At 41.4% G+C, this 25,153-nt stretch overlaps 1 protein-coding gene across 43 annotated transcripts in view; it reads right to left on the bottom strand.

The window, feature by feature from the left end:
* PARD3 (par-3 family cell polarity regulator) overlaps positions 1-25,153 on the bottom strand; it is a 579,141-nt gene that overhangs the window by 525,174 nt on the left and 28,814 nt on the right. Inside the window, exon 1 of one of the 43 annotated variants that reach the window (XM_086334616.1) lies at positions 6,183-6,415. The exons of the other annotated variants lie outside the window; for them this stretch is intronic. The gene's annotated coding sequence lies outside the window, so the exon portion shown is untranslated. Of the gene's footprint in view, positions 1-6,182; positions 6,416-25,153 lie in introns of those variants that run through there. 43 annotated transcript variants of the gene reach the window in all.

The following is a 25,153-nucleotide window of genomic DNA, read 5'->3' on the forward strand; positions in this document are numbered from 1 at the left end:
AGTGGGGACAAGCTTAACCAGGAGACAGCAACCCATCTGCTAATCACAGACGTGTACAAGAAAGGCCGTCTCCTGCTTGTCCCCAGTTCAAACTCAGTGAGACAACCTGAAAATAACATATTCACAGCAGCCTATTATTATGCAGATAGCATTTCCGACCTGGCAGCTTCACCAACTTAAGGCACCTTTTTGTATTATTTAAGGGGATAAAGTTTTTACGAAGTCATTTAAATGCCCCGAAACCAGGACAAAAGCTAAGAAAGTATTGCAGGGGGCGGGGGCGGGGGGTGGGGGGGTGGAGAATATATATATAGGTACTTACACTGAGGTTGTTGGAGCTGATGGATGGGAAGACCATTTTAGAGTATCTTATGGGGTCAAGTGTAGTCACTGACCTCAAATACTTCTCTCAATTCAATGGAGTCTCTTTACAAAGTATCCAAACAAAATTCAATAGGCAGATCCAACTCATGATACCTGTTCTTAACCAACAGGAGGATGCTGTCACCTGTCACACCACTGAACCTGAAAAGACTAGTATTTGGCAACCCCGAAAGACAGGGTTTTGATGGGTGGCCATTCTCCCCAAGTGCACGGCCAAGGGCTGTCTGAGAATACCTCAGCCAAAAGTTTTCATTCCAGGGAAGCCTATACTTACTAATCCGAATACTGACAGGGACTGGTCTCCAATTTAGAGTGGAAACGCTTCTTCTACCACAACCAATTTTTCCAAATGTCCCATCATGAGATGTCATAATGGAAGAAAGGAACCAAAGCAGCAGGTGAACCCCTTCTGATGCACTCGGTGGCCTCGGCCTTGTGGTCCTGGACCCAGGACGGGCCTCAGAATCCAACCCGGCTACATGTGTACACCCAGGAAGCCTCTCCTCTCTACCCACAATGCTGAGAAGCAGTCGCATTAGCCACAACCCATGGGCACCTGGACTGACCAAAAGAAAAACAAACCAAGAGCACCAGGCACCTTTGGAGAGGCTGGCAGCCACGCTCCAGGCAAACCCTGAAGAACAGGTGCGCTGCTGCCAATCATGAGCCAGGGCTGCCACTTCTGCCTGACACACCACTGATTTTACCTGCACGTCCTCCCACCACATGAGACCAGACCACTGTAAGTAAAGTCCTGAATGCAGTCATTCAAAATGCCAAAGGCACAAATATTCCCGAGACCTTACCATGTGGCATGGAAAGTAACACAGAAAGGAACTGAGGCTCTGTTTAATTAGTCTGTTGCTGCTTATCTATCAAAATACCAGTTGGGATACAGGTAAGTATTCAGCTACTTACAACAGTTGTAACAGGACACCAGTTAGAGCCTGCACAAATTCTAGCAGAGGACTGGAAGCAAAGTTTTTACTAAGACTGAAAGGGTAAAAAGAAATATTTTAATTGTGATTGATTTAGCAATGCTTTCTTCTCCTCCCCCCTCGCTTCAATCCTAACCCACCAAATGAAGTATACACACCAGTGACTTCACACCACAAAATGCAAGCTCTACTGTATACGGTTAAAGCCTTCATTTAAAGCATGTGGGCATTTTGTTTCTAACCTAAACAATCCTCAACTGATCTGGGCTGAATCTTTTAGTAGAAGATTCACCAAAAACAAGATGATTTAACCCTCCTTCCTCTGTGCCCCCATGTGCTTTCCAGGGCTAGTTTCTCAGCCTGGATTCTGAGACTTCATAACTGAACATCAGTATGAACTAAAAATAAATAAATAAATAAAGTTTGCCTTCTTAGACAACAGTATCTGGTGAAGGAAATTCACAGAAGCTGTGAGCTCAGGGACCTACCTGCCCCTCACCTCCTGTCTCCTTATCCACTCACTGAGACTCTGAAACAATCTGTTTTCTTAGAGTACATCCTGAAAACCACTGCAAATCCCCCTGGACAATCTAAAACCATGCCCAAGCTTCTGGTCCCCTCTTGCCCTTTTAAGGGACACATTTTTTCTCACAACTGTTGTAAAATACCCAACATGTGATGCCTCATTTTGCCCTTACACCTGCATGGATTCACTGTTGGTGCTTCACAGAGATGTTCTAAAAATCTCTCTTTTAAGGCAAAGCTGCCTTTTTACACATAAACTATGGGGGCATGAAATCACTCTTCTAAACTAACTCCTTACTGTCAGCTCAGTTATGAGCCCACCTTGCTCTTAACTTCTAAATCACATCTGTTTCTGACCTGCTATACCTGCTAGGTGTTTCTCTGTTATTCACTAGCTGCCTAGACCATGCTGGACATGCTACCATCATCATTGAAAGGTGCCACTTTAACAAAACCTCAGACAACTCAGGTCGTAGCATTGACAGAGAAGGAATCAACTGAATAAAGAGAGAGTGTGGCTGCTGCTGCTGCTGCTAAGTCACTTCAGTTGTATCTGACTCTGTGTGACCCCATAGATGGCAGACCACCAGGCTCCTCTGTCCCTGGGATTCTCCAGGCAAGAATACTGGAGTAGGTTGCCATTTCCTTCTCCAATGCATGCATGCATGCTAAGTTGCTTCAGTCGTGACCGACTCTGTGCAACCCCACGGACAGCAGCCCACCAGGCTCCTCCGTCCACAGGATCCTCCAGGCAAGAATACTGGAGTGGGTTGCCATTTCCTTCTCCGGAGAGAGTGTGGAATACCCACCAATTACCACCCACTGTGCTAGATGTTATTTCACACATTCTTATAGAACCTCCAGCCAATCTCTCAAGGAAACTGGCAGTCTCCCCGTTTTACAGATGAGGAAACCCAGGTCCAGAGAGATTAAGTAATTTTTCCAAGCACTGTGGCTGCAAAGTAGTAGGTAATTCCAAAACCTCCCCACCACACTGAGGTCCATCTGACGTTCAAGTGAAGGAGAGACGTTTCAAAACGAAGGACTTTAGAGAAGCCAAGTGAATTTCAGAGTCACTGTTTCACTGGCAGTTTCCTTTTTGCTCTACCACATCATGCTCTCTACATAACTACACCTGATGATGAATTATTTTCTCACTGGGGCAGGTAAGTACTATGGACCTTCGACTTAACACTGTAATATGCAAATGTGCTTTCATTTCAGCACTGAGCTTGGATTAATTTCACTGTTACTCATTCACAGAAAAAACAACCCCTAAAATGAGCTCCCACCTAAAATGTAAGACCTGGAGAGTTCTGGCCCTGCCCTCTGAAAGGCACACCTTGGACCCCAGGGACAAGGGAGGGCTTAACAGCACTGGAAATCCCCCATTGTATAAAGGGTGTGACCGAAACAGCTAAACCAAGTCATGACAGAAGGCTGTGTCAGACAAAATAGGTTATGCAAACAGAGGATTCACGGGGGATGCTTTTAGATATTGCTGCCCAAGAAGAGCAGAAAGGGGAAAGAGAAAAGAAAAGCTATGGAAGCGCAGGCGCTGAAGGTAAGTGAGGACGGAAATAAACAAAGAGAAAATACTACTGCTTCCAGTAGTCAACACTCAGTACTAAGCAGAAATAGGAAATCACAGAAATACACTGCACAGAAGAGAATACAAAGAGATCTGACAGAGGATTTTAGCCACAATGTCAAATTTCTAAACTTAAGACCTATCACCTTCAAAGAAAAACTAAGTATAAATGTAACCCATAAATACTGTATCTGCACTTAACAGACCTCATAGTAGATACAATGTACTCTTGAGACCTGTTTCACAAGGGGCCCTGCTTAAGGAAAACATCTCATCCTTGGTTAGAATCCTCCAGATTATCTCCCAGGAGATTTGTAGTCTATTCAGCACCCCAGCGAAAAGAGAAAATAAGCTTCTAGAACTTTCTGCCTCAAACATTTCATTTAAGGATGACATACTTAGCAATCAAATATTCCAAATTAAAGCAAGTGAAAAGAGGGTAAAGAAAAAGTATCAATCTAAAAAAGAATTGAGAGAACTGATTTAGGGCAGCCAATTCATCACTCTGTACCCAAAATCAAGGTAAAATTCTTTGAAGCAAACAACATGTTAAGTGCTTAGATTTCAGCCCACATAATAATGCTGAGGTAAAAACTAATATTAAAGAAGATGACTGAATGAAAGCTCACCCCCAGTGGTGATTCATAAGTCAGTTCACATATGAAATATAACTTTTACAGTGTAATGTTTTAATATAGTGAGAAGCTCTGCATATATTTTCTGTTTCCTCTACATTTTCTGTTTCCCCTTTACTTTCAAGATCAGCTCTGAATATTTATGAATTTTAAAAATCCTTCATTTTCCTTGGAGATTTCTTTATTAATTTTCAGAAACATAATGTTACCCATCAAAATCTTTCACGTTGCCATGAGGTATTCAATTTTCAACAAGTTCAGTATAATTCCAAGATCTAGAAAACTGTACATTATATAAGTAAATGTAATAAGGGAGACAGCCTCTAAAACACCCCCATGATCTTCATCTCTTGTTTATGCCCCTGTGTGATCCCTTCTCCTTGGTCTACTTCTAATGAACAGAATATAGAAGAAGGAACAGACTGTCACTTCCAAATTGGTAATAAAAAGCAGGTGGCCTCTGTTTTAGGTGTTCACTGATTGTAGTGAGGAACCAGGGCCTCCAGCTGACAGCAATATGAGTGGAGCTCAGCAGATTCCCCAGTCCCAACTCCCACCTTCAGTCCCCTGAGAGATAAGCCAAAGCCCCCAGCCCAGCCACGCTTCAAGTCCTGCCCCCCAGAAACAAGTTAATAAGCACCTGGGGTTTTAAGCCATTATATTTTGGGGTAATTTTTATCCCACAATAGATAAATTATATAAATTAGATAATTAATAGACTTTTTTATATAGAGCCCATCATAGAAGACAAAACATTGTTTGGCCATAACGTTCAGCCAATCTTTTTGTTTGTTTAAAGGCACAAATACATTCAAGTATCTGGCCTTATTGAAAACAAAAAGAATCCTAATTTGGATTTATTATTCTTCAAACATTAAAAAAAAGGTTACACACATACTATATTAGCTAAGGTAGTTTAAAACTAAGCAATTAGGATTTATTCTTTAACTCTAAGAAAATGATCAGCGAAATATTTTAGAAGTATAGCCAAATTATAGCATTCCTAGATTTTCAGAGGCAAATGATGGCACATTTCTTCTACCAAGTCACATAAATGATACTGGCATTCCTCCCATGACACTTAAATGAGTAGATTTCCCTGGAGAATCAACGTTAAGCAAAGACATATGCCTTCCTTCTGTAGTATCTTTGTAGTACTTTACTCTCTTCTCTCCCTAAAAAGGTCTATTACTTTCTATTTAAGAATAGGATATCTCAAAGGAACAAAGTGCTATGACAAAGGAAATGATGGATGTCATGATAAAGGAACTAGGAAGGAAGAGGGCTCAAGGATGGAGCTTGAAAAACTGCTTCCACATGCATAGGCAGCTTTATACACACTGCTTGAGAACCCATGAGATGTATCAATATAACACATACATGTATATGAACAACACCCACAAAAGAGAATTCAATTTCACTTAACAGTGCTATTTTGGTGCACTAGTTTACACTCATAATTTTAACGGCACAAACAAGTTCATCTTGACCACAAGTCTGTTCTCTATGTCTGTGACTCTCAAAAACCTGTACTTTCAAACAGAAACTGTCCACAGACATTACACATCCCAGGGAACAGCTGGCACAATCAGCACCTTAGAAAGTGAAACAAAGCCAAGCTGGGCAGACCACACAGAGGTCTCAGCTGGACACTCCTTATTCAGATCTGGCCCTTATTCCAGTCTCTTGTACTGTGCACATGGGCAGCAAGAGCTCCAGCTTCTCAGATGAGGATGGCAATGATGATACATTGATGATATTAGTGACAGAGCTAATATTTCTGCAGTGACTACGAGCCAGTAAGCATTCTTGGCACTTTCCATTCATAAACTCATGTAACCCCTACTCAGTCCGAAAAGTAATACTATTATAACCACCCTTGCTCACTCCCATTTTACAGATGAGGAAACTGAAGCACAGCGTTGCAAGGTCATGCCTAAATCTACATTGGTCTTATGACACAGCTAACTTTCCACCATGCAATTCACCAACAGCCTGAGTTCAACAGATAATCTGAAGAGTCAAACTATATTTAAGTGAAATGACTTTTTCAGAGTTATGATCAGCCGTTCATGTTAACAGAGTGTTAATCAACAAATTTCCACTTACCCAGTCAATCAAGACATTGGACTTGCACTCAGATAAGCATGTGGATTAACCAATACTAACTTACTTATGTTCTAGTCATACTTTATCAGACTTCTTTGTAAGGATCTATATAGCCCCTCAGCAGGGAAAAACACCCAAAACTGAAACAAGTAGGTCAGAAGTGAGTATTTGCCAAGGGAAACACCTCAAGGTACAGAGCAGATTAAAAGGCTCTGATTCAACACAGACATCTGTTCTGTCATAAGCGACCATCTGCTTCATATCCCAGACAGCAAAACATTTCAATAGGAAGTGTCAAATCTGACTCCTAATCAGGAAATAATTATCTACATTTGCTACCAGCCCCAAAGCTAATCCGAAACTCCTGGGGCAAAGCTTAATGGAAAAACCCCAGTACAGGTACATATTCCAATGAGGCTAGATATAGGCCAAGATCCCCACCGGCTGTAATGTTTTAACTATTTCACGGACCAAAAAATACAACTGAAGAGGTAAAATGAGAAACAAATTGAGAAAAGGGGCGGGGAGGCGGGGGGCGAGGACAGACAGTTTGAGAAACAAAGACTTTTGAATGAAAAGTCCAGTGAGCCTTTAGCTGCCTGAGCCCCAAGCACTGCTGGGCCAAGAACTTGGGTGAGCAGAGAGTCCCCACTCTAGAGGCACAAAGACATAACCACACACAGCTAGAAGTCACTCTTAAGACACAGGATGACTTTCCGGGGTGCAGAGAAGCAAGAGTAGAGCCAGTTAGGATGTGAGGGAAGGTTTTGTCAGGGATATCAGCAAAACACTGAGTTGAATGCTAAACACTCAACAAGTCCTCTGCCAGGCCCCATGTGAAACGGGGCATCAGAGACAGGAAGCCCCCGGGCAGCCGGGCACCACAGGCAGGGCGCACATGTGGATGCAGGGCAATGTCATTCAGGAAGATGCTCTGGGAAAGCCGCTGGGGCAAACTGAAGATGGGGTGGCAGTCTACACTTGTCTCCACGGGCAACAGGGAGCCTCCTTCAGCACCGCTTACAGGCCAGATTCTGGGGAGAGAGATAGCACAAGCCAGAAAAACCAAGTGCTTGTTATAATAGAGCCTGGATTCTAGGGAGACAAGACTGACTCAAAGACGTAAATGATTTTAGTTGGAAGACGGGCACTTAAAAATTAGACGGGAAAAGGAGACAGAGGGGCAGGAGGAGCCCAGCAGCTGATCAATGCGGCACCTTGCTCCTCTGGGCGCAGGGAAGCAAGAAACAAATGCAGCTCTGGGGCCCTGAGGGACGGACAGGCCCCCGCGAAGTGCTCCTGCACTCTGAGCATCCCAAGAAAGTCAACCGGCTCCATGTCTTTTTAATTCAACCTCAATTAACTGAACTAATTCGAGGTGACCAATAATGGCTTATTGCTATTACAAACAGAAGCATTTTGAAAAGTGGCCTCCCGTTCTCTCTGGGGTTCTAGTTAACCAACATGTCCACTCCTGCTACTGTTGCAATCCAAACACTGCTGGACACAAGTGTAGTAGGGGACACTTTGCCTCGGTAGTTACAGGAAACCTAGGACAACAGCAGACTAAAAAATATTTATATATTTATTAGGCTGGGCCGGCCTTGGTTGCCACGTGCGGAAAGTTTAGTTGGAGCGTGCGGATCTTACAGTTGCGGCATGTGGGTCTAGTTTCCCAACCAGGGACAAACCTGTGCCCCCTGCACGAGGAGCCCAGTCTTAACCACTGGACCACCAGGACAGCAGACTTTTTAATTATGATTTCTGAATAAATCTAGCAAAAAATTTTAAATAATACAATCTAGTAGAGAAAGGTGAAATGCATTACCTTCATAAATGTTGGTATGCTGATGAGGCTATACAGTTACAGCCCTTCTAAAAAGAATACGGCAATATATGCAGTTTGTTTCTTTAGAATAATTCCTCTTTTAGAATCTAAAGACTATATTAGACATTTAGATAAGTATTTACATACAAACAAGCTCAATGCAAGGTTATTTATAAAAACAATTTAAATATCCCAGAAGAAAAGTAAATAGTATATCCATACAAAGAAACATATAAGCCTCTAAGAATGTTTAAAATAATATTAATAGAAGAAAAATTATGTTTTTAAAGTAGTAAATAATCATCTTTGTGTGACCTCCAAATTTCTAAGAATTTGAGAGAAATAAAAGATCAAAATACAAAATGTTAGGTGATAAGATTCCACTCTATCTGAAAGAAGCATGAGTTTGTTTTTTAAAAGGACACGTACAGCTGTTTTGTCTCCTTATGTTGTCTGTTCCATTACTTCACTGGACTTCAGTGCTCAAAGGATCTTCCGACGTCCAAGTTTACCATATACAGCCCTGAAAGTATCGCTCAGAGTGTCACCACAGAGGGACAAGGGAAAAGAGCCCTTACTTGGCCCTTGTCCACCTTTATCCTCAAACAGCTTGGTCGCTGGCTCCCAGCCCTGGCTGCAGCTCTGCACACATGCCACCACCTGTGAGCACAGTCGGGGTGTGGCTCCAGCCCAGCACAGAGACAGAGCTCTAATAGGTGTCACTGCCTTAGGTCTAAACAGGTAGATACCCAGTTCTTAGCACTGAGCCCAAGTTCACTGTCAAACTCTGTGCTCAGCCCTCACAGCTCATCAACCAAAGAAGAGGCATGCATGTCACCTCCCCTTCCTAGGCTTCCATCAGTAAATTCAATAAACTCCTTTGATGTCAGCCTCCTGACAAAGCCGAATGATGTCCATCATCCCACCCAATCTCAACCTCACACTGATGTCGCTGTCAACAAAGCCAGGCTCTCCAGAGAACCACACTGCCCCACATTCTGCTCTGAGGCAGGCTCTGCATCTGTCCAACAGGGGTGAGGACGTGGCTGAACCTCAGGACTGGCTCTGCCGGTGACACGGCACTGCAGCCTCAACCACAGTGCTGAGACTCCCACCCTGACCAACTCTGTCACTGCCTACTGACCCACCTCTACAGCCAAGTTCTTTCTCCCTTAAAAGACTGCCTTCAACGGATTTCATTGAAAGTCTCTGAACACAAAATTCAGCATCACCGAAGAACGCAGCCAGCCCTGAATTCATCCTGAGCCCCCTTTCTACCATACTCACATTTAAACCCCCATTCAAAAGGTGCCAGTCTTCAACTGGTGAACAAGAGCTAGCCCAACTTTTGCCCACTGTCCAAAATGTCTTCAGTGACTCTTCAATTAGACTGTCCCTGGACCACAGACACACTCTCATAAATGTCATGGGTTCTACATCTGTATATTACACTACCATTTCAGTGACAGCCCTTCCAGGATCAAGGCATGACTAATCTTTTTCGTGCACTGCAAACCCTATGAGTACCCTAAAATAATCAATCTGAAGGCTTTTCACAGGCATTAAGATACGAAAATGAAGAGATCCATCAATGCCTTTTCTGCATCCTCTGACATTCTCTGGGTGACCTATAAGCCTCACTCTTCTGATCTATAAAGTAAGGGAAGGAATGCTCAACAGTATCTACCTCCCTCATATACTGAAGCGTTTGCATGCTGCTGCTGCTGCTGCTAAGTTGCTTCAGTTGTGTCCAACTCTTAGCAACCCCATGGACTGTAGCCCACCAGGCTCCTCCATCCATGGGATTTTCCAGGCAAGAGTACTGGAGTGGGGTGCCATTGCCTTCTCCGGAAGCGTTTGCATATATTCCAGCAATTACAAGAGCTCTCATTTTACTCCCAAAAGCCCACTCGAGTTTCACTGTAAGTGCATATTGGTTCCTCAGTTTATTTGACATCCACCCAGCACGTACACAGAGGGGTGGAAGATGAACAGGATCTGTGCTCTCATGGAGACCATGGTCTGACAGGAACACAAGTGGGTGAGAGCACGTATAAACACATTACATACAGTGAAAGCACACCAGAAGCTCTAAGGGATCACTGAGAACAACAGGCGTGGGTGAGGCAGGGTGAGCAAAGGACTGACTAGTGTGTTTAAGGAGGTAGCAGGAAGGGGTACATTTAGGGAAGATGGGTTTGGTCAAAAAAGACTTCTTAACCAAACACTGATGGAGAGTCACTGAGGAAAATCACAACAGAACATAGAACCACCCTCTTCTCCATCAAACTACTTCAGCTGGGAAAGGATTATACAAATGAAAAGGCCTCAAGATTTCTCAGGTTCTTTCATTCAAAGAATAAAACAATAGTTTTAGCACTTTACATACCATGAAAAAACAACCAAAACACTCCAAATAATTCAAAGGTCTTTAAAAAAAACTAGGTTATACATCAGCACAGTCATTAACCCTGACAGACTGATTACTGAGACTTTTAAAGAATGACATTAGACAAAAATCTGTCCATTTTTCCTTTGTTTAAAACCATACCCAGTGTTCTTCAATTATACATCCATCCACATCACACACAACACGCCACAACCATGCCACACTCCCGAGAATGACAACTCCCCACATCGTGCCTTCTAATTAACACCCGCCTCAGCAACACAATTGCTGCCATTTACATTCAAAATACTCGCTGCAGCATATCCTCCTTCTAGACTGACAACATCCACTTGTGTCTGAAATTGGGTGTGAGGCCTAAGTGCCTCTAAGGCCTAAACCCTCAGCTGCTGAGTCTCTGTGGCTCTTTCCCTAAATGACATTAACTCAGAATGAGGGGGAGGGGTCCTCTGTTCTGATCTGCCCTTTCCACCAAAGCCAGCTTTGTGTTACTAAAATATAGCCCCGATTACTTAACTCCCCTGCTCAAAAATCTTCAGTGGCTCCCAATAACTTCCTAAATTAGATTTCAGCTGATGGCCCTACATGCAAGACCGTCTATTACAGATGCTCTTTTCCCATCTTGTCTGCCACATGCAGCTACATTATCCAGTCAAATATTCCCTGCACCTCAGATATGAGCCATTCTGCTACCTCTGTGGCTCACCAACACTGTCTCAGCCAACATGCCCACTTATCTGTTCTATTAAGATCTACTAAGTGCTATCTCCCCTCCAACATCTTTCCTCGTTATTCAGCCAATGATCATCTCTCCAGCTGCAAAAGCATTTCCTCCCTCTGTTTAAAATCATTCCTTTTGCCTGGTATTCTCAATATTCCTGAACTCAGCTTATACCTCTAGCCCTGAGCTTGCCTGTAAACTCCCTGAAGACAGAGCTTTGAGCTGTGATCATCCCATCACTTCTGCTAAAAACCCCAAACAGAATGGCTTACCTGGATTTGATAAAGTATCCTTCACCCAACTTTTCATGTTGGGTAGCCATTTTTGAGCAGGTGTGTCATGGGATTGGAGTTCACTCGCAGAGCAGCAGGGTGGCCTACTAGAGAGGCAAGCATAAGACCAGGAGTCCAAACTTGCCTGCCACTTACCAGGTATGTAACTGTGGACAGATGACTCACCCCAAAGACCACAGGAACCTGACCCAGAATGTCTGCTCTGAGAGTAAATTAGAGGGGACGAATAAACTGCATGTCAAGTTCCAGTTTCAATGTCCCAGTGGTGGCGTCTGCGATGACTGAGGTTACGTGGGGACTCCAGACAAAGAGCATGAGACCAGTTCTCAAAAACCACCAGATTCGAAAGTTGGGCAGCAACAAGAGGCCATGGATTTGCCATCCTCAGACTCCATGACCTTCAAGGTCTAAAATCACTGGATTTGGGGAGGTTTTGCGATGTTCCTCTGGGAACTCAAACCCTAAAAGTGTATGAGGTTGCAATGGAATGAACAACCAAACAACAAGCAAATGCTCTTCCGGCTGATGAGGAGGAGGGGCGAGGGAGGAAGACCTGGTATTAAAATCGGTCATTTTAGGAACTTCCCTGGAGGCCCAGTGATTAAGACTCCCATCTTCCACTGCAGGGAGTATGGGTTCGATCCTGGTTGGGGAGTTAAGATCCCAGAGGCTTCATGGCAAAAAAAAAAAAAAAAACATAAAACAAGCAATATTTTAACAAATTCAATAAATTTTTTTTAATGGTCCACATCAAAAAAAAAAACTTAAAAAAAAATACAATCTGTCATTTTAAAATATGCAAGCATTCACGATTTTCTTCAAGAAACTACACAAAATTCATAGCAGTTTTTAAGTTTGTACTCCTTTGATTTTAAGTGTTCTGGCCTCTGAAAGCAAATGTGGACAAAGCACAGCAGTAATGAAGCCATTCACCAGGATGGGTACCCTGCAAAGGCAGGGGTGCAGCTCTGCCCATCCCAGCTGTGAGACTCAGCATCCCTCAGCCTCCCAGGTTCATTTTCTGAGAACAGCAGTAGTCATCGCACCCGCCAGATGGGAGACACTGAAGGAGTCTCCCTGTGTGAAGCACCGTGCCTGGCACACGGGCATAAGCAATGGACATTGCTGCTCCTGTTACCACCACTGTCAAGATTACTGCCGTGCAATTAGCAGCGCACATCAACCCACATGTTATTAGTGCAAAACAATTTTCTAAAGCCAAAAATACTTAGCACAGAACTAAGAAAGAAAAGGAAGGTCGGCCAGTCCCACCCATGTAAGCCTTACAACAACTTGCTACCTTTTTTTTTTTTTTTGGTGTCTGCTTTTAATGCCAGCTGAGGAACAGTTTTCCCTGCCTCTTCCAATTCTGTGGTATACTTATGAAGCAATAGGTGTTTAAGCAAAGACACACACATGCCCAGGCTGGTTTATTTAAAGGAACTGATCTGATAGAAATGAACGCCCTGTCCTTTTAGGCAGAAACAAAGGAGTTTTTCCATGGGCTGAGCTCAGACCTTGTTTAATGGAGCTTCACAGAAATAGAGCAAATTAAAATGACAGTATTTCCCAACAGCTCACAGGATAAGCCAACAAGGACAGGTCATGCCTGGAAACAAGCTCAGGTCAGCCCTTGACAGTGGGAAGAAGTCATGAATCCAAATACCAAGGAAGTTTTTCAACCTGGAAGGCAGAACTGCCTATACTCATCCCAACTAGCAAAGGGTTCTGCTTTTTCCAACAACTCTGTAATGCCCCAGTCCACTCTACAGCAGAAATATACCCATCGGATTACAATACCTGCTTAAAATAGACACTCAGTCCCATGTGAACTGAATGAATAAACCAAATGAACAGAGTTGGATATAAACAGGATTCAAAGATAAAAAACAGATTTTGCACAGTACACATTATCAGGTTTGAAGCCCACCCTCTCAAGGCAGCTAACCTCTCTAACAATCCTCTGTGTTGGAGCAAAATTTCCCACATTTGCTATGGAAGCAGCGGCTAAAGCAGTTGGCAGGCAGGCTGGTCCATCGGCAGCAGCCAGTGCTAACAGAACTGGGGCAGGAGCACTGTCTGCCCTGCATTATACGTGTGTGTACACATTGTTTCCCAGTTGCCACTATAGGTGGCTGACTCCTAGAACTTGAGCCAGGAACTCTTCGGCATAGCTAGGGCAAATATAACCAGACTAGAATTTGAACAAACAGAATTACACTAAAGTTGGCAAAAAATCAAGTTGTTCCCTGAAAGATTCAATTATATTAAAAATGTGAATGGGAAATCATCCAAGTGACTTTATTACCAGACTGTCATAATGTTGTATTTCCTATCTAGAAGTGTATCTACAACACAATACATCAAGGATGTTGTTCAAGTTTTTATACACACATCCTTAAGAATTCTTAATACAATAAAAAGTAGGTATCAATTTAATAAAGTGACCCCTTTTAAGGTTGATTACCTATACATGATGGAGAAGGCATGGCACCCTATTCTGGTACTCTTGCCTGGAAAATCCCATGGATGGAGGAGCCTGGTAGGCTGCAGTCCATGGGATCGCCAAGAGTCAGACCCGACTGAGCAACTTCACTTTCACTTTTCACTTTCATGCATTGGAGAAGGAAATGGCAACCCACTCCAGTGTTCTTGCCTGGAGAATCCCAGGGACGGGGGAGCCTGGTGGGCTGCCGTCTATGGGGTCGCACAGAGTCGGACACGACTGATGCAACGCAGCAGCAGCAGCAGCACCAACACATAAAATACATATGTTTAGGTGTGTGTGTAATTCCCTGGCGGTCCCACGGTTAGCACTTTGTGCATCCACTGCAAGGGGAATGCGTTCAATTCCCGGTCGGAGAATTCCCCAAGACAAGTAGCGTGACCAAAAAAGTAAAATAAAGTTTCTTAAAAAATATAGATATAAAATGTCTTAAGTACCTAAATGTTAGCAATTAAACAATAAACAGATTAAAATTTTCCAAAATACCAGGTAATTAATAAATGGATGCTATAAATTGGACAAGTTTAATACTTTCTTAACCTGTTTCTTTTCTTGGCCTCTGCCATACATCAACATGAATCAGACACAGGTATACATATGTCACCTCCCTCCTGAACCCCCAACTTGTTTTTTAAAATTGATTTCTCTGTATTTCCTTTTATTTAAAATGCCTATTTATAGATATTTTTCTTAAAAAAGGATAATAAAATCAAGAGCTAAACTCCCAAAGAAAGAAAAATTTCATTCTGTATCATGAGTACCTTCTTAAACAGCTAAAATCACTTTTGTTTCAAATCATTTTCTACCAAAATATGACAGATGTACAGTGATGTTGAAAATTTCACTAACCTAATTCCAAAATTTTTCATGGGACATCATTTTATTCCACTGTGAAGTCATGATTCAAAATAAAAGGAAGCCATTTTGCTTAAACTATTAAAATAAACCCTGCTCATTTTTCTTGTGTCTACTCTGAACTGCAGGTTGCAGAAAGTCATTTGGAAACTACTATACATATACCGAAGCTACTATTAAGCATCTTAGGTTACTTCAATGGTAGAAAGTATCACTATTCAAACCTCAGGTTTATTTTAATAGGTAAAACGTCTTCTAAATATTAACATTTCTATAATGTAAGTTCTAGAAGGGAGATAGGGGGGAATTCTTTTTGATATTTCAGTAATATGGAAATCAGGTTGCAAATGAAATCCGCCTTCACAGCAATGTTCAAATAACACTACAAGCCTGAAGCAGTAGAGTTCCTTCCCATCATCAAAAAGTAATTTCAAAGCATGCAGTTTAAGTAGAAGCGCCCTGCAGAGCCTTGCTGTGCCTGACCATCAAAGGTCCAGCATCACCCGCACCACCTGGGGTCCTGTCTGAAGTGGAGACTCTTGGCCCACCTTGGACCCACTGAATCAGAACCTGCACTTTCACAAGATCCCCAGTGTGCAGGTGAGCTGAAGAAGCGCTGCTCTAGAGGAGCATGGCATTTTGAAAACACAGTAAACTCCGAAACAAGAGAAGCCACCACAAAGACAATGCCTCATACTGCAGCTAAAGAAAGCCCATGAGAGACAATAAAGACCCAGCACAGCCAATAATAAATAAAACTTTTTCTTTAAAAGAAAAAAAAATTAAACCCACCGGTGGAAAAATGTAATAAAGTATCAGCAGCAAAACAGTATAACTCATCAAACAGGATCACTCCCACATGTGGCAGTGATGAAATCCCAACACTCTTCCTATAACATCCCACCGACAAAATGTGTACACCAAAAATCAGGGGTCAGAAATTATCCTCAATCACAACCTAGGACTGTCCTCAGAAAACAGGAAGTGTGATTACATAAAAGTGGATAATCATTGCACTTCCAAGTTTAAGGGAACCTTCGGGTTAATTTTGTAGTCTCTAAGTAAGAAAATTGATATGCAGGGTTACAAAAAATGATTGCTGACCTGGAATTGAGTTATGATTGAATAATTCTCTATCCCTCTCAGTCCAAATTCCAGTGGCATCTTTGCCTCCCTCCTCTCACGTTGTATCAAAAGAAGCATCCATGTCTCTTGCATTAGCCCTTTCTATTCCCACTGATATCTTAGTTAGATGCTCATCACTCACTGTCTAAAACAACATACTTCCCCTGGGTCCTCTGGCTAATCTCTGCAACTGAGATCCCCTACAGGGCCCTGCCCACAGTCTTGCTCAGATAGCATCAGGAATCCCATCTGCCCCAAACTTCACAAGATCCCATTTCTTAGGGAATAAGGGAGAAAAGGCCAAGCTACACATGCAGCCTGCCACACAGGTAGGTCTCTCCCACCTCAACTTCCAGGACACCAACTGCCCATTCTGTGCACTGGGCCACCTGTCATATGTAGATCACAATACCCTGCAGATTCCTCATTGCTCAGACTTGTCTCCTGACCTGTAACATTTTCTCTATAAATCCACTACAGTAAGGAAAATACGTACAAATAAAAAACACAACTGGGAGGTCACCAATACACAGTGTGCATGCATGCTCAGCCATGCCCCACTTCTTGGACTGTAGCCTCCGGGACTCTTCTGTCCATGAGATTTTCCAGGCAAGAATAATGGAATGGGTTGCCATTACATCTCCAGTTGGTAAGTGGATTTTTTTTTACCAATGAGCCACTTTGGCTAAGACCCACTTACACTGTATGAATAAGCATTTGTGCAAATTTCAACCTTCATCCAAAAACGTGTGATCTTAATTACTTAGTAAAGATTGAGTATCTTTGAGAGATTTGTATAAAGAAAAATGTAGTAATTACTTCACTAAAAAGCATATCATTAATATATCAATTACATCTCAAAGGTAGGACAGAACTTCTGTAAACAGGATAATAGAAATGATCCAAAATGAGGAGTAAAAGAGAGTCAAAATATTTGATGATTCAAAGATTTACTCTAAAACACTTAAGAAAAAAACCATCTATTCCTATACGGTTCTCTGGTCTGTATTCTCATTAGAGCAAAGGAAGATGCAATAAATACCTTTAGCAAAAACAAACATTCAGCAGATGGAATTCGAACTTTAAAATATGGCCTCGACATGTTCATTTAGCTACCACAATTACTTCTCTTTCATACCCAGGTGATAGGAAAGTGAAATCCACTTAGACAGCAAATGAACTGCTGGCAGAACCAGGCGGCACACCAAAGAAGCTGACACATTCCCTTGGATTCAAAATATAGTCATCCCAGCATCTCATTTTCATCCTACCATAGCCTTATCTAATTCTTTGATTTTCTCTTTACTTTGATGAAGCTCTTAATTATAAACAAACAAAAAAAATCCATTAACTCTCCACCCTCAACAAATAACATTTGGGTTTTACCTTAGCATGTTTAATGTTTTTCTAACTGTAGGGTACACTTTAATTTTGTACCTTTTTTCACTTAACCTAGTATAACCTTTTTTCACTTTACTATAAAGCCTTTATATTCATTTAAAGGCTACATACTATTTCTTCTAATGAATAAACTGTGGCTTACATAATGATTTTCCTGATGTTAGACCTTTGAAGTCATGCTGAGGATTTCAGAATTTAAATAATGCTGGCTGAATATCCTCACCCATGATTTTAATTTCCTAGGGATAAACAATATCTCAGAGGACAATATTCCAGGAACTGAATGAAAGAGTAGGAACATTTTTGCAGATCTTCATAATCTTGCCAAATTGCTTTTCGAAGGAAATATACAGTTGCACAAAAGCACCAGCAATAACATGATGATCCAAACACACAGGGTCACTGTGACTTTGGAGCATTGAGTATGTTACGCAGTTTTGTTTTACCAATTTAATAAGATAAATGGTAATTTAATTTGTGAGTCTGTGAATAGCAGGTTTATTCAATGTTTTTCCATGGTTTTTTACTAGTTGATTCTCTCCTTTTAAACTGCTCATTTGAGTCCTTTGGCCAACCATCCACTGGGCTCTTAATATTCTTGTCTTTAGTTTGATGGCTTCAAAGTGCCCCGTAAGCGCCTTGCATTTTCAATGAGAAGCTTTCGTGTTAGACAAAGAATAATAGGGACTTAATTCTACCACTGCAGTTGGATGAATGTTCAGAAGTAAACAACACATCGCTGCTCCCAGGGAGGACTCCCACCTCTTTGCTTTAAACCAGTGGCTCTCCAGTTTACTTAACACAGCCCACATTTCTCAGCCATTACTACTTCTCAACAGAAAACAAGCTCAATGACAAAAATGCACTGTCACTGTGTGAACAAATTGAGCGTGAAAATATGTAGCTATTTAAACAGGGTCATGGGTGGTTCACGCTTGAACAGTAAAGCATACCTAGCTTAAATTCTCAATATTAAAAAATTATAATCCTTCAATGCTGTTGATAATAAAGTACAACACTACACCCTGTAGATCTGGCCAAAGAATTCACAGCAAACCTTTGATGCAGAGCTCCTAAGACCAAGGCTAAGGTTTAAGACAAAATTATCCCCAAAAATTACTTGAATAGACCACACAATACAGCGTGCGTGGTGTTTTGAGTACTGCGTTCTCTCTCACAAAGGCCAGTTCGCCTGTGGTGCCAGTGCTGCCAGGTTTTCCTGTGGTGTTGGCAGAGACTGCACTTTCTTTGGTTGAATACAAGAAGTGTGGTAAATACAAGTCTGACTTGTTCAAGAGAATGCTGCATGGAAAATATATATATACTATTAATTATTTTTAAGCAAACATTTACAGTTAAGTTAGCATAAGTTAAATACACATGACCCAATGACACTGTAAATGGATAATGATGACGTCAAATGAACTAATTTGTCATTTAAAAGCAGCCATTGAAAACCACAACCAACTCAAAGACCACACTGACTTATGATGGTAAAACAGTTTTACCTGAATTAAAATCAACTGCATGTACGTACCTGTCACTGTTTTGCAATCCTGCCAAATGTAATACTGACATCCAGACATTAAAATACTGAACTCAAATCACGCACTAATTTTTCATTTACAGATACCAAATTTCAGTAATTCAAATGTTTACTTAGTTTAAAAAAAAAATAAAAGTATATGAAATGGAAAAACCCAAGAGATACTCTGTATCAGCATTTCAGGCTTGTCAGAAGTTATGCTTTGAAGATAAGTACCAACCAGATAAAGGAAACATACTTTGAGGAAAAAGTGGAGCAATTTTAACTCCAAAATCCCTTTCCTCTGGAGACGGGTACAACACAGAAAGAAGTACCATAGTACCCAGATGTTCAAGGTTATGCGACAGAGAACTTGCTCAAAATACGGCAATACTCTAACCTTTATGTGCCGTTAGATAAAGACTGATCAGCAAAAAAAAGAACAAATTCTTCATAGGATCAAGACTGGACAGACAATGGAACACAAGGTTGCCAGTTAAAGGTAACCCTTTGTTCAGAAAATGTATCATAAGGGGAAATATTGGATGTACTTGTGGGAGCATGAAGAAATTTGGGTGCAAATAAGAAGGAAACAAAATAGACAAAGCCCTGCTAAGAGCATTTGCCACTTACTGTCCACAGAAAACAAAGATAGATAGATAAATATACAAAAAAGATCTTCATGACCCAGATAATCACGATGGTGTGATTACTCACCTAGAGCCAGATATCCTGGAATGTGAAGTCAAGTGGGCCTTAGGAAGCATCACTATGAACAAAGCTAGTGGAGGTGATGGAATTCCAGTTGAGCTATTTCAAATCCTAAAAGATGATGCTGTGAAAAGTGTTGCACTCAATATACCAGCAAATCTGGAAAACTCAGCAGTGGCCACAGGACTGGAAAAGGTCAGTTTTCATTCCAATCCCAAAGAAAGGCTATGCCAAAGAATGCTCAAACTACTACACAATTGCACTTATCTCACATGCTAGCAAAGTAATGCTCAAAATTCTCCAAGCCAGGCTTCAATAGTATATGAACCATGAACTTCCAGATGTTCAAGCTGGATTTATAAAAGGCAGAGGAACCAGAGATCAAATTGCCAAAATCCGTTGGATCATCAAAAAACCAAGAGAGTTCCAGAAAAACATCTACTTCTGCTTTATTGACTATACCAAAGCCTTTGATTGTGTGGAAAATTGTTCAAGAGATGGGAAATACCAGTCCACCTTACCTGCCTCCTGAGAAATCTGTATGCAGGTCAAGAAGCAACAGTTAGAACTGGACATGGAACAACAGACTGGTTCCAAATTGGGAAAGGAGTACGTCAAGGCTGTATATTGTCACCCTGCTTATTTAACTTGTATGCAGAGTACAAATGCTGGGCTAAATGAAGCACAAGCTGAAATCAAGATTGCCTGGAGAAGCATCAATTACCTCACATATGCAGATAACACCACCCTTATGGCAGAAAGTGAAGAAGAACTAAAGAGCCTCTTGATGAAAGAGGAGAGTGAAAGTTGGCTTAAAACTTTAAGCTGGCTTAAAACTCAACATTCAGAAAACTAAGATCATGGCATCTGGTCCCCTCACTTTATGGCAAATAGATAGGAAAACAATGGAAACAGTGACAGACTGTATTTTGGGGGGCTCCAAAATCACTGCAGATGGTGACTACAGCCATGAAATTAAAAGACGCTTGCTAAAAATAAATAAATAAATAAAATTAAAGACTCTTCCTCCTTGAAAGAAAAGCTATGACCAACCTAGACAGCATATTAAAAAGCAGAGACATTACTTTACCAACAAATGTCCATCTAGTCAAAGCTATGGTTTTTCCAGTAGTCATGTATGGATTTGAGAGTTGGGCTATAAAGAAAGCTGAGCGCCAAAGAATTGATGCTTTTGAACTATGGTGTTGGAGAAGACTCTTGAGAGTCCCTTGGACTGCAAGGAGATCCAACCAGTCCATCCTAAAGGAAATCAGTCCTGAATATTCATTGGAAGGACTGATGTTGAAGCTGAAACTCCAATACTTTGGCCACCTGATGCGAAGAGCTGACTCATTTGAAATGACCCTGATGCTAGGAAAGATTGAAGGCAGGAGGAGAAGGGGACAACAGAGGATGAGATGGTTGGATGGCATCACTGACTCAATGGACATGAGTTCGAGTAATATATACACATATATCAACCTCTCTTATTTTTAACCACAAATTTGTGCAGAATCAAGACATAAGGGAAACCTCCTGGTATGACTCTAGAATTCTAAAAGCATGTCATAAGAACTCTCGACTTGCCTCTGAAGAAGCAGTAAGAAAAGTTATCATTCTCAGTTTCACTCTTTGTAATTAATAACACTTTGTTCTTTAACAAAATTAATGTAGCTCATTGAAGAAATGTTGGAAAAGTATGAAGAAAATCAAATTCACCCATAATTTGGACCAAACAGGAATTCATCAGTCAGACCCTTAAGACTCCTGGAAGAAAGTGAGAATACAGTTGTGGAACTAGTAATAACAATACAAGGGACTAAGCAGATACCATCTCTAGACTTAAATTTGAAAAGTCCAAGAAAACACACATTACACACCTGAAAGAGATCACCGCTTTTGCAGCACTCAAGACACTAAAGCATGACAATCTGAGAAAGATGAATCAGCATTATCCAAAGCAATTAATCTGACTAACTGGGTAGTTCCATTTTTAAAACAGTTTATCTAAAAACTGGAGGGGCAGGCCCATGGCCAAGAAGGAAACAAAAATGTGGTATGAACCACAAAGAACTCTGTCAGAAAGATAAACCCCAGAATTAGCTGAAGTGCAGGAACAATTTTTTTTTAAGAAACTAAAGGAGGAAAGTAAGATTCTAAGCTATATTTGGAGCTTGAAAGAGGCAGGCTACAGTGTGGAGAGTGTAGGCTACTACTAACCAATTGTATTTCTTATTGGTCTTTTATAACAGAAGAATTTCAAGCTAAAAAAGGAACAAGAAAATCAGTAGCCTCTCTTTCACTCCAAAATAATAAAAATAATAAACTAAGAACATTTCCAAAGCATTTTCAGTAATTTTGTGCTATTTCCCCCACATTAGAACCTTCATCTGCTTGGAGGCAGGTACAAATTCCTCTGCTGGACAATAAGCCCCTTCCCTCCAAGGTCAGTCCCTCTTCCCCTAGAGGATTCACCCAAATCCATCTCCAACGTCATCTTCTCTGGATGGGCTCTTACTTGCCATCAGACCAAGAAGAACAAAGGTGACCTCCCTGGGTCCCATGACACATGGGACCTGGGTCTCTACCCCATTTCCCACTCTTGCTGATGCTGTTTCCCACCAGACTGAGGGTCTAAATGGACATTTCATATCACTAACACCATAAACTCAGTAAGAGATGTTCATTTCTTAATCAATCAACTAATGACTGAATCCCTGAAGAATGGTCATGAGACCAGGAAAAAGATCAGAAAATGAAGATAAGCAGTGCTGCCTCCCCAAGGACATGGAGACCAGTTAGGCTCTGAGTTAAAGCTTTATTCTCCAACATCCTTCCAAGGGAGGGAGTGCCCTGCCCTTCAAAAAAAGAAAAATCTGCAACTCAGTGGCTGACTTGTCTGAGCTAAGAAATGGTTCCAAACCCCATGTCCACATGTCTCTAAAGCTTCTCCCATCTCCCTTAGATTCCAGTGAACTCTGGACACCTGAAAGGGGCAGGGACGCTGTGACCTACCCTGGGACCACTCAGGCCAGGTACATGAAACTAGCGTCGTTTTTTCCTACTACAGCCATCAAAAGTCAACAAGGTACTTTAAAAATTTCCCAAATTACTATTATTACATTAAACAGTGAAACCGTGAACAAATAGTAAATGTCCTTGAGTGTCGAACCTCATCAAAACCACACTCAGAAACAAGAGCTAGCAACTTCCAACATGGAGATCAAAGTACGTTTTCACTATTGAACCCAAACCTGAAACAAAATTCACCGGGCTCACAGCCAACATGTGTGGCTTTGGACAGTACATGTAAGCTTGTGGGTCTCCTGGTGTCCCCCATAAGTGGGCAGGGAGGGATAGAGGAAGGGAGGGAGCACCAGGTAACCTCCAGGTCTGACTCGCAGTCTGTTTGATTGTACACCCCTTGGCCAAGGACAAATGTAAGACAGCAGCTGGTTCGGAGTCACTTGTCTGGCAAACAGCAATCTCTCTGTGCTGCCTGATTCTCATGTTGGGTTCTTAGCTTCCAGATCTTGATGTCACGGATGGAGGTGAAGAGACTTGTCTGTCTTGCTGAATGATAAGCAACATGAATTGCCAAGGATGAAAATGAAGCAGGTATCAGGCCAACAGAACTTTTCCAGTAAGTCTTTAACCCTTTGAACTGGCTGCTGTGAGCAGTGCTGAATGTGTCACCACAGATGTGATCCCTGGGCAAACATCTGGTGAACAAAGTCTCTCTGCAGTGCTCAGAAGGCCTACATACTTAGAAGCCATCTCTTAGGACCCACAGTTACCCCACATTCTATCAGTTACACAGGTAATCGCATGTATGCTGAACTGATGTAAATGACAAATCATATTTTCAATGAAGAACTTGCTGTTTAAACAACCTAGTGTGGTTTTTTCCCTCTTAGTGCATTCTGTTTAAAAATGCATCTCCTTTCCCTTAAAATGCATCTCCATTCTCTTAAAATGAGGCAGATAAACCAGGATTTTTGCTCACGAGGGATGGTTAATCGTCAATAATAGTTAATGATCACAACTGACAGACTCTGACTCAGAATACCCTCGCGTCCTACAGCATATGCAATATATGTAATCAATCAAGATTAATATGGATAAAGTTTGGAAAAGGAAACGGCAACCCACTCCAGTATTCTTGCCCGGAGAATCCCATGGACAGAGGAACCTGGTGAGCTACAGTCCATGGGGTTGCAAAGACTCAGACACAACTGAGCGACTGAACAACAACAAACATAAAAGTAAGATATGGAGCTAGACTGAAAATTTAAATTTTTTGCTTCCCAGTCCAGAGTTCTTTTTACCAGAATACTATAGCTCTGTGACTTTTGGACAAGGCTTTTGCCTTTTCTGAGTCTCTGTCATTATTAAATGTAATGGTTTAACACTACCCAAGCCTACTCATTGAGCTGTTTTGACACAACACATTCACATAACAGTACAATATAAAATATACATATAAGATATTCTGTCCTTGAAAAATAATAAAAATTGAAATATCAAAACATTAAAAAAATATATGGATACAGTTACAGTCACCACCCATACAACATAAAGCAACTATGTGTAAATCATTCTCTTCTGAATTTGCTATAAAAACCCATGGAATTCACTTCTATGAAGTGACATGTAGACAATGAAAGCAAGAGGAAATGCTCATTGTAACATTTCAATCACGTCATGCAAAACTGCAAATACTATCCAGATGAGATCACACCTGAAAAAACCCAACACAGCTCTCTCACTTGGCATTTTCAAGAAGATGTGCTTATTTCAGAGAAATCCCTATATGGGGCAAATTCCTCCGTGGTTTTCCTGGGTCCCTGTCTTCTTGGACGCCTTGTAACTGAGGATCCAGATGCTTAGAAATGAATGAATGATGACACTGATGCCACCGAGTGACACATGTAATCAACACTAGCCGTCACACTCTGTGTCTTCTCTCCATCAATCTCTTTGAACGGGAGATGCCTTATACCTATTGGCTATCCCCATGGAAACACTGTGAAGTTTGTTTTGAATCTACATCTTTTACATGAATGGTTTTAAAGTTGCTGACACATATTTATTTTGCCCTTGACCTAACCTAAACTCAAAAACCAATCACCAAATAAGTCCCTGGTTTCCCATTTCTTCCCAAAAAGTTGGATGCTATTCAACAATGGGAGTGTGGGTACAACTTGTTAGGTGCTTGGTGGACATGATGGATACTGTCTATAAGTCCAAGTACTGCTCTATGGGAGAACTCTTGGTCAACAGCCTTCTCAGTACATTTTTTGAAATGATGAAGACTGTAAGATAACAATTTACATGATAAGGTACACAAGCATTTCCCTTGCACTACTAATAAAATTTTATGGCATTTTTTTTTCTGGAGATAAACATCTAATTATTACAAGCCTATAATCAGAAAGAGGTCATATGAGTACTTTCCTAAAGAACTGTTATCTTGGAGGTCATCAAGAATCATAATAGGAGGAAATCCTGCTCTGCTGTTAAAACTCTACCGGGATTCATTAATAAAACCATTGCTAAGTGGAAATGGAGTTGCCTTTGGTCCCCTGCCTAGTTTATC

The sequence above is a fragment of the Bos grunniens genome, chromosome 13 (assembly GCF_055505025.1).
Source record: "Bos grunniens cultivar Pamir isolate PY7600 chromosome 13, Bosgru_T2T1.0, whole genome shotgun sequence".
NCBI lineage: Eukaryota > Metazoa > Chordata > Mammalia > Artiodactyla > Bovidae > Bos > Bos grunniens.